Source organism: Homarus americanus, unplaced genomic scaffold (genome assembly GCF_018991925.1).
Source record: "Homarus americanus isolate GMGI-L3 unplaced genomic scaffold, GMGI_Hamer_2.0 scaffold18032, whole genome shotgun sequence".
NCBI lineage: Eukaryota > Metazoa > Arthropoda > Malacostraca > Decapoda > Nephropidae > Homarus > Homarus americanus.
Window position 1 is genome coordinate 1 of NW_024735729.1, and position 9,089 is coordinate 9,089.

General features: G+C 36.9%; 1 long non-coding RNA gene across 3 annotated transcripts; it reads left to right on the forward strand.

Moving 5' to 3' along the window:
- The first annotated feature begins 1,113 nt into the window (after nt 1-1,113).
- Nucleotides 1,114-8,559, forward strand: LOC121871618. 3 transcript variants are annotated; one of them, XR_006089917.1, is made up of 3 exons: nt 1,214-1,538; nt 6,840-7,017; nt 7,120-7,892. It is a non-coding gene; the product is annotated as an uncharacterized LOC121871618 (long non-coding RNA). The 3 variants fall into 3 exon arrangements; XR_006089915.1 differs by lacking the exon at nt 7,120-7,892 and adding an exon at nt 8,102-8,559 and having other exon boundaries at nt 1,230-1,538; nt 6,840-6,995; XR_006089916.1 differs by having other exon boundaries at nt 1,114-1,538; nt 6,840-7,892.
- The last annotated feature ends 530 nt before the right edge of the window (nt 8,560-9,089 follow it).

The following is a 9,089-nucleotide window of genomic DNA, read 5'->3' on the forward strand; positions in this document are numbered from 1 at the left end:
CAGTACAGCTGTGCCCTTAGGACAGTGTAGCGTGCCCAGAGAAACAGTAGATGCAAATTTTAAAATATGATGCGCCACATTGACTCGCACAAAATAGGAAAGATTCGCTTTAAATTAAAACATTGTCCTTAATTGTGGGTGTCGCTTTAAGTCAATAACCTTAAATTGAATCGCTTTAAATCGACATTCTACTGTATAGGTAACTTGTATTATTACATCTTATTTATTTTGAAAGATAATAAACATCTTGTAAGAGCTGATGAGTCAGTTTTTTAACATGTAATATTAAATTGTTGTGCTTTATGAATTGCAAATATTTTCAAAGGCAACAAAAAATCAATAACATTAACACTTGTTTTTAACAGCATACACCACAAATCTGTAAAAAACATTAATTTTAATCAACAGAATTCAACATTAAACTGAAACGGACATCTCTCATAGGTGTGAATCCTCAGAGGCAACCGGAATGCCTTTATCACAAATTATATATCGTCATCTGGCCACCTGTCCATTAAATGACAGTCTCTCGAACCATTTCCCACCTCACTCATACGGGAAAATACTTAATAGTTGTAAAAAAAATCATCACTGTTGTGTTATTAGATTAACTGCAAAAAATAACAAGATGACTAACAATTTGGCCTAAATCAGCTAATAATCAAATATTAGAACATCTTGGCAGCAATGTGTCAACTTATGGTTATACAAAATACTACAGAATACAATTAAATTGGATGTTGAATAGGTGAAGAACTCCAATAATCAGTTCATAATTTTGCATTACTATACAAGATTGACCAACAGTAATTTCTCCGTTAGCTGGGATCTTTCAAACCCGGAAGTCTGATAGATTTTAGATAAACTACTTTGGATTATTATAGTAAAGAAATGAAGTTTCTAACTTAATTAGAACTGCATTAATGGATTCCGGTAGTTCAGGCTCGAGGAAAACTTCACAAGCACCCAGAAACATTCTGGGGAAGTGGGCGAGTGTCTGTCTGTGCAGGATGTTTAGTTTAGACACTGAAACTTTTCCCAGTAACCGGAAAAGGTTCTGGGGAGAAGGAGTTTTTCCGGGTTTGAGAAAGTCGTCTCGTCGCCCAGAAATCTCTCATCCTCGGAAGTGCTCTGCACCAATTGTGTCGGCTAACGGGGATATCACTGTGTGCTCGGTCGCATAGGCCTCCACACAGGCATAGAGCAGTACACTGTAGAGCAGCCTTCACACATTTACACTGCCCCCTGCATCTTTTCTTGCTACGAATGTGGCAGAGTTTATTTCTTGTCTTTACCCAGAACCGTCAACTCGTCCATTATGAATAGGTTATTTTGCCATTCTTTATTAACATACTGAAGAAAGAATCCCCATTTGCAGGTGACATGATGCAACATCTTCCCGAGGCAGTGGACCAGAAGGTATGACACTGTAGACACTGGGAAGAATACTTTCCTACCATCACCAAGTGGCATCATCAACATAACCAGCCAACTGAAGTTAACCAGAGATGGACACAAACTTCACCTGCTGCTGTATGGTAAGTCCATTGTTATTAATAGCTAAACTCTTAATTGAACATATCTGTACTCAAGGCCATAACAGGGTGTAAGACAGTACAGTAGGCCCTGTTCAGAGCTAAGAAGGTGGATGGATATTGACAAAGTTTTGCATAGAGATGGGTAGATATGGCGTAGGTATATGGAGCGGAGGGTGGAAACCAGTTAGGTCAAGAGATGCACAAGTCTAAATGTGGAAAGGAAGAGAGCCAGGGGTGGTCAAGTTTATCAACTTTCCCTGCCTAACCTAACCTACTAAAGTTAATGGATAGGGAAGACTGCTGGAGATATGATGGAAGATTACAGAGGGACCCACCAAATTCGCAGGGGTTAGGTTCTCAAAATGGCTGTCGAATAACATTTGCGGACTGAGGGTGGGGGGGATACATTTTTACTTGTGTACAAAGAAATGTATATTCATTTTGTGTTGGCCTTAGGACAATTATTTCTTTTTACTGTATTGTATATATATGTGTGTAAACACACACACAAAACACATACATACAAATAAATAATACTGTAATGGGAAAATACTCTCACAAAAAATAACAAACAAATTTATTAAAAATGTGAGTCCACCCTCAAGTCCGTGCTTTATTATTAAGTCTGTGCTTTATTACTTTAATAATAAAGCACAGACTTGAGGGTAGACTCACATTTTTAATAAATTTGTTTGTTATTTTTTGAGAGAGTATTTTCCAATTATTATTTATTTGTATGTGTTTTGTGTGTGTGTTTACACGCATATACCGTATATACTCGTGTATAGTTTGAGTTTTAAGACCAAATTTTTAGGCAATAAATTGGGGGTCGACCTTTTCATGGGTAATAGTTTCGTTAGGTTGAATCCGTGCATGATAGGAAGGGCTAGGAGCAACTTTTAGTTTTAGACATGAAATATATTTACCGGTTACTGCCAGTAAACAATGGAAACGTAAAATATGTACCAATTAGTAATGAACAGCTGTGGAGTGCCTTCAGCAGATGATGCTCACCACCTTACAATAGGCTAACCTACCTTACAGCGTGCGTTCAGTAGTCTATGTTGAAGTTGAACCTGATGACACCGTCATGAGTAAAAACTCGCACAATATTCATTGACTGTCCTTATGTTTTAGTCTTTACCACCATTGGTGAATAGAATTTGTTTTACATTTGTAAATATTATTTAAAACATATATGAACAGTAAATAAGTGTTGCTCTCATATTCATATGTAGAGAAATGACGATACGTTTTCACATGTACGCACTTACTGTTCATACGTTGGAGTTCCCAATCGTCTCTCCTTATTTCTTTACCATTAGTGGTAAGCTACTGCTAGTGTTCCATTTATCAACATTAAATAGCATTACTTAAAACATATATACAGGTAAATTTTCAGCCACCGGCTGCAACTCTATTAATAAACCGTTTATTATTATTATTATTATTTTATAATTTTTTTTTAATTAAGTTCACTACAGCTACAACCAGGGTCTTAATTTCTTCAGTTTCTTATGTAGAACCATCGCCACTCACGAAAACAATGCCGTCTTGTCTCCTCGTTTGTGTTTTAATATTCTACTTATTATTAATGAATTGCATTGTTCATTTCACATATATAAACATTAATTCAATGAAATACATATTCGGTAATAAACAATAATGGATCTTTCGTACATATTCTTAAGATAAATGTCTGTTTCCTTGAGTGCACACGTATACATTGGAAGTAAACACTGACAACAATGTCGTCTCTTATACTCTTGTGTGTTTTAATATTCTAAGTATTAATGAATTGTATTGTTCATTTTGCATATATAAAGATTAATTAAATCAAATACATATTCAGTAATAAACAATAAAGAATCTTTTGTATATATTCTTAAAAAGATAAATGACGCGGCATCCTTAAATGTGCACGTATATGTTAGCGTTCCCAATCCATCTCTTTTTTTTTGCCATTACTGTACTTTCATTTTCTTTCGTTGTTCAAAAGATGTTACCGTAATCGCTTTTTGAATGGTTTTCAGTTAAAAAAAACTGTTGTATTACAATAATATTCTATCCTAGTTGACTTGAATAAATACTTGAATGGAAATATGAGATATTTTTTATGAAACTACCCGTGTTTCAGTGTAAAGTGCCATAATAATAAATGGTAAACAATTTGCCTTCGGTGCTCGGTGTTTCTGGCACGGCGAGCCTCAGTTTATAGGTTGTAGAGTGTTTTTAGTGAAGGTTTTCTGAAATGAGTTTTATATGCTATAAAATATGCCATTACCCTCAAAAACTTGAGTCGACCTATACACGAGGCATAGCATAAATAAATGATTTCTTGGTCAAAAATTAAGGTCGACCTATACACGAGGTAGAATTATAGAAAAGTATATACAGTATATACAATACAGGTAGAAAGTACTGTCTCAAGAACGAATGGCTCCCTATCCCGTCCAGAAAATCTCGGCAACTTTAGAACTACCCTTGGATAGTCTTGGGTACATCCAGAGTGTCATCCGCATATAATCAAGGTCTGCGAACTAAAAATCCGTGAATTGACAGGGTATGTTGTACTGTGTGACAAAATAATTGTATCACATCAAAATACTTAAGATAAAAACAATCAAATATGTAAAACTTAAAGGTACATAACAGAGTTGTCAATTATTGTTTTGGGGAATATTAATTAAATTACTCTAGTAATGGTACAATGTTTCTTATTAAGTTATTGTAGGAAAATGCCTGGTTTTTATATATACAGTGGTCCCTTGGTTAAGGAACACAATTCGTTCCAGAAGGTTGTTCGTTAACCGAAACCATTGTTTCAATGGGTTTTTGGGTAATTGGTTCCAGCTCACCGAAAATTAATAAAATACACTTTCTTTGAGGTGTGTGTGTAGAAGGCTCCTGGTTGATGATGATGATGATGAGAATTAGAAGTAGGGGTGGAGGAGAAAGGAGAAGAGAAGGAAGTGGGGTGGAAGAGAAATCACCCCATGCTTCATGCCGCCATTTCATCCATAAAATTTTAAGTTCACTTGGTGTAATTCAAGATTACAGTATTTAATTTAAATCAACACTGCACTGCACTAAATATTATCAATATGTAAAATAAATTTCAGAATGACCAATAATTGTACTCTAAAAACGTAAAAATAGTCCAGTCTTATTACTAGACTTGTCTCATTCTTGCAGCAACACTAATTGGCTCAGTTTCTATTATTGTCCTTCTTGAAGACTGTGAGCGTGAGCCTCGAGTGTTAGTACAGTGATCCCTCGGTTAACGAGCGCCTCGGTTAACGAGATTTCGGTTAACGAGTTACCTTCCATAAGATTCTTAACTTCGGTTAACGAGCAATCCCTCGATTAACTAGTTTTTTACAAGCCGACCTCAACATGTTTTCGCTTGCATTTGGCGGTCCACCAGCTGTAGTATTAGTCCGCCAATACAGTAATCGGTTTTAGGGCTTAAATTCCATACTATTTAGGTAAATATCAAGAAGTTTATACAATTCAATAATTTTAAAAGTTTAATATTAATATTTTTTAGTCATTTTAACAATTATTGAACATAATTGAAGGTAAAGAAACTAGTTTCTGGCACGCCATCCAGCCTGTTAACACACAAACAGGCGTTAGTCTCTCTCTCTTTTCAGTGGAGGTAACATATTGCTTGAGACTCTCTTCAACTAAATGCTTTTTTTCTGTTTCCAAGCAAATTATTGGTCATTTTGAAATTTATTTTACATATTGACAATATATTATGCAGTGCAGTGTTGATTTAAAGAAAATAATCTTGAATTACACCAAGAGAACTAAAATTTTATGGGTGAAATGGCACCATGGGGTGACTTCTCTTCCACCCCAATGCCTTCTCTTCTCCCTTCTCCTCCATCCCCATTCTAATTCCCATCATCATCATCCAGGAGCCTTCTACATACACACCTCAAAGTAAGTGAACTTTCTACATTTTTTGTTGAATTTAGGCAATTTTCTGTGAGCTGGAACCAATTACCCAAAAACCCATTGAAACAATGGTTTCGGTTAATGAGCAACATGCTGGAACGGATTGTGCTCGTTAACCGAGGGACCACTGTAGAGTTACTCCCACGTATTTGGGGTTTTGTTCTCATTGGGTTACAAGTATTACTTAAAGCTACACTTGTGATGTGCAACTCTTATATAAAATCCACAACATTTCTCAGTCTGTCTTCCCTAGGTACTTTTTAATGAGGCTGTCTGTTTATTTCTTATTGTTCTCTCATCACATGTTGTGTTAGTCAGCTGCAGCTGCCACATTATTACTGTGGGTATTGATGTAACTTTCTTGTTAGTGTTTTAGTGTATCGTAAAAGCATAAAATCACTAACACCTGCGATGAACTGATATTCCAGCCCTGGTGTGCCACAAGAAATATGAACATTAGCTATTGCTGAAACTCAACTAAAAATTAACCTAATGTGGATTGTAAATACAAAGTGTTTCTCAGTCATATTTTGTTTTCTTTTAAGTATATTAATAACATTTAGCTTCATTTTCAAAGCAGAATTTAATCATTAATCAGTTATGATACTTTGCAAATACTGCATGCCCTTCAAATTCGGGGGGCATTTTTATTTGTGTGCAAGGAAATGTATTTTCCCTGTATGTGTTTGCCCTTAGGACAATTATTTCTTTTACCTGTATTGTATATATGTGTGTCTACTCACACATATACAGCTCCTCCCCGACTTACGACCACTCTCACTTACGACCTGCCTCGGTCATACCAAAATTTTGTTAAATTACGTATTTTCGAGTCCCAACGTCAGTGATTGCGCTGTGTATTGACAAAATTTTCGTTTGTAATTCACTTTAAAATGGCTGGCAAGCTTAAAAGTAAGAGTTTTGTGGTGTTGAGAAGAAAAAGAGATGCCCATTTTAGATTTGCTATGTAGTATTTAAGCATTTTCGACTTATGGCCATTTTGACTTACAACCTGGATTTGGGTCCCTAACCCTGTCGTCAGAAGGAGAGCAGCTGTATGCAATACAGGTAAAGAAAAGCTCCCTGTCCAGGCTGCGAAAATGCCAGCAAATTTAAAACTACCCTTAGACATGCTTGGGTACATCCAGTGTATCATCCGCAAGTAATTGAGGTCTGCAAATTTAAAAGGCATGATGTTTTATTTTTATTTTTTTACTTTGTTACACTTCAGTTAAATAAACTTTTATTGAAGTAATTTTGAAGAAAGCTGCTTTGTACATGTTTTAATTTTTACATAGTAACAGTGCAGTACTTTATCTTAAGTAATATTTTCAGGTTCTTTCTCCATCACTGCCTTAAGTGGACCTGAATTGAGCTGGACCTGATGTGAACTAGACTAAAGTGAGCTGGACCTCAGGTGAACTGGAACTAAAGTTAACTAAACCTGATGTTACTGCACCTGCAAGTAAAGTAGACCTAAAGGACTATCTGGTATTTATTTAATATTGTTCTGGTTGTAATATTAGGAAGGTTCTACCGGCATTCCCTAGTTTTTAAGAGTTCTGTTCCTGAAAAACCACCCCACCATCCCCTCCCCCCAGCTAGAAGGTGATAGGATATTTATGGTAAAGGTGTTTTTTGGCTTATAACTTGCATTGCTGGAATCCTTGCAAGATAGCAATTAAATTGAGTATAAACATCTCACAGTTTGCACTAGAGATAATTTTTTTTAGTCCTTTAGCCAAGTACATTTGAGTACAGAGTGAGTACAGTTATATGTTGCTGAAAATTATGGCTTTTTCACAGGGAAACGTCTGTATAACTATCCCCAGTAGTTAGGATATTATGTACTGTATTTTGGGTGTTTTTTATATAATTATTTATCGTTTTTATACGTTTAGTACATTTGCTGGAAGATTTTTACAGCTGGTCCCTCCTTTTAGTTTTGATTTTTGAGGGTTCACTGTAATTGTCCTAGGGCAAATGCTTGAAGGGAATATACATTTATTTGCACACAAGTAAAATTTACCTTCCCCCCCCTTCAACCCATCAGCAAATGATATTCACGGATTTGGCAATTTACAGCTGTTTTGAGACCCAAACTCCACGAATTTTAAGGACATGCTGTACTGTATGTATAATATTTTTTTAGGGATTAAAATTCTTGCGTTTCCGTGGATCATTACGATGAAAGATAGCTCCCTGGTACAGTACAGAGTGAGGGATTGCCGGTTGTATGACTTCAGACTACTAAAGTTGATTGAAAGGAATGGCTGTATTTTACCAAGTTAATGGATAGGGGAACTGCCGGAGATATGATTGATGAGTATTACAGTGAAGGAGGGAAAGCTGTTGGATGTATGACTAAAGACAATACTGAAATATGAGCAAGAGAAAAGGCTGATGATGTGAATTAAAACTGTGCTGAAGTAATGTATAAGTGAGGAAAACTTCACTAGAATGTAAGACTTATTGTACTGAAGCAGAAAAAGAGTGAGGGAGGACCGTAGACTAGACTGAAGTTTTATGAGTGAAGGAATGATTTGTACTACTTAATCTGCACTGGATTTATTTCTTTCGTTTCTTCCACATCCTAGGTTAGGTTTGTCAGAGCCAACCATATAGAGGGTCATCTGACACCACCATAGTTTTATCTATCAACTGCAGCTGACCCCAACATGAAGGGCATTTCATCTATCAACTGCATCTGAACCCCTTTCCCCTACCCCTTTAGAGCGGGGGTCAGAAGTCTGTTCTGGGAAGTACCTTACTCTCGGAGCATTATAACTCTGCGTTTATGGCTCGGACATTTCTGTATCTGGGATAAGGAGCTTCCTGGAGGAGGCGACTGGCCCTAGGAGCAGCAATTGCTGTATCTAGATGTCAGCGTTAGGCTGCTTAGGTTCCCTTTTTTTTTAAGGATCTTCAGGCGTGCCTCTTCAAGGATAAACTGAATCCTAGGACAAGGAGAGCCGGTCCTGAAGCAGATTGGTACCATTTTTTTTATCCTTTTGAGCTGGGGTCAGGAGGCTTCTTCCAAGAGGTAAATGGCTTTTGGACCAGCATGTCCAGGAGTCAGGATCCTCTCGGGGGAGAACCCTGGCCCTCGGACCTGGCATCAGTCAGGTTCAGGGACTCCACATTTTTTTTTCTTATCGTTGCCCTCCTCCTTTATCAACTGGAATGGACATTGTCAAGTCCAACATAAACAAATGGAAATGAAATTGTAGAAGAAAAGTGCAAGATTTTAATGGTTTATTATGAGAATACTGTACTGTATTGGTGTAATGTCTGTGTGTATTGTCTCTTTTCATCAGTCATCTATACAATAGTCACTTACCAATGTAATTTGAAGAAGCATCAACTACATTTGTCCCCTTTCCCCCACCCCTTTAGAACGGGGGTCAGAAGTCTGTTCTGGGAAATGCCTTACTCTCGGAACATTATATCTCCGTTCTAGAGGATTCGGACATTTCTGTATCTGGGATAAGGAGCTTCCTGGAGGAGGTAACTGACCCCAGGAGCAGCATTTGCTGTGTCTCGGAAGTCAGCGTTAGGCTGCGCAGGTTCCGTTTTTTTTAAGGG